This window comes from Panthera uncia, chromosome C2 (assembly GCF_023721935.1).
Source record: "Panthera uncia isolate 11264 chromosome C2, Puncia_PCG_1.0, whole genome shotgun sequence".
In the NCBI taxonomy this organism is placed as follows: Eukaryota; Metazoa; Chordata; class Mammalia; order Carnivora; family Felidae; genus Panthera; species Panthera uncia.
The window spans coordinates 94,009,117-94,010,537 of NC_064810.1; the positions used below are offsets into that span (position 1 = coordinate 94,009,117).

The 1,421-nt window shown below is 37.6% G+C and overlaps 1 pseudogene; it reads right to left on the minus strand.

Moving 5' to 3' along the window:
• Positions 1-310: 310 nt before the first annotated feature.
• Positions 311-577, minus strand: LOC125921609 (ATP synthase subunit f, mitochondrial-like; annotated as a pseudogene).
• Between the last annotated feature and the right edge of the window lie 844 nt (positions 578-1,421).

A 1,421-nucleotide genomic window follows, 5' to 3' on the forward strand; every position in this document is an offset into this window, starting at 1 on the left:
ATCGTAATTTACTGCACGATTCAAAGACTAATCCCTAAGAAGCACATGTGTGGTATAGAAAAAAGCAGCAGAATAGAAGATTTGAAAACAGAACTGACACTGAAACTGACCAAAGGAGACAGAACTTAGAGTCTGAAACTAACCATGTTAGTGGCTCGTTAGATTTTATTTATGTATTTGTTTATTTGTTTCTACGCGCCAGTCATCTTTTACTGGGTGTTACTTCTTAATTCGGACATGAAAGGATTCAAGGGTGCCCGGCAAAGGCTATGGTAAGGAACGTAGAATGTGACTCCACACTGGGCCCTCTTCAGCAGTATTTGTGTAGCTGCTTATGTTTGAGTCCCTTGTTAAGAATGACAGTTGCTGAAAAGCACATAAGCTGCCAGCACCATAGAAATCCTAGAGACGCCCCCTTTCCTCACATTGACATACCTGCTGTAATACAGTAGCAACCTCTTTGAAACACTCCAACAGCGACGTTAGGGGTGAAATCCCTCATCAGTATACAGTCTGGCAACTCTGCTAGTTTACCATCCATGAGCTTTTTCATCTTCACTGGTGCAGATGATGCCATCGTGGAGTTCTGGGTGTCTGGCCAACTAAAAATGTAAAAAGTCACCATTGTACGGAGGACTTTAATAGGACCTGGAGTCTCATAATACAGTGTATATTCAAAATGTCCAGAATACAATCCAGAATTACTCAGCAGACAAAGGAGCAGGAAACTACGACCAATTCTCAGAACACAATCAACAGATGCCTACTCGGAGATGATCCAGATGTTGAAGTTACTAGGCTTTAAAACAACTATGATCGCCCTCCACAAAGTGGAATTGGACACATTTGAAGTGAAGGAAAGATAGCAATTCTGAGGAGCGAGATAGAAATCATAAACAAAGAGCCAAAAGGAGATTTTAGAAATGAAAAATGTAATGTGTGAAGTAAAAGTGAGGCCACTGGATGGCAGAATTTAAAGACTGATCAATAGAAATCATCCAAAATAAAGAACTGAAGAGAAAATACCTTTAAAAAGTGAACAGATCATCAGGTACCTATAGGATAATATTTTAAGATATAACATGTGTGTCATTTCAGTCCCTTAATGAAAAAGAGATTGGTTCAGAAAAAATATTTGAAGAAATAATTGCTGAAAACTTTCCAATATGGTGACACATATAAGGTTACAAAATAAACTCAAAGAAAACCATACCAGACACATTATAATCAGACTGCTGAAAACCAGAGGTAAAGAAAAAAAAAAATCTTGAAAGCAGCCAGAGAAAAATAACACATTACACAGAGCCTAGAAGACAGTGGAACAACATCTTTAAACTGCTTAAAGAAAAGATCTGAGAATTAACTGAGACTTTTACATCTAGTGAATATATCCTTTGGGAATTACAGTGACATAAAGATAT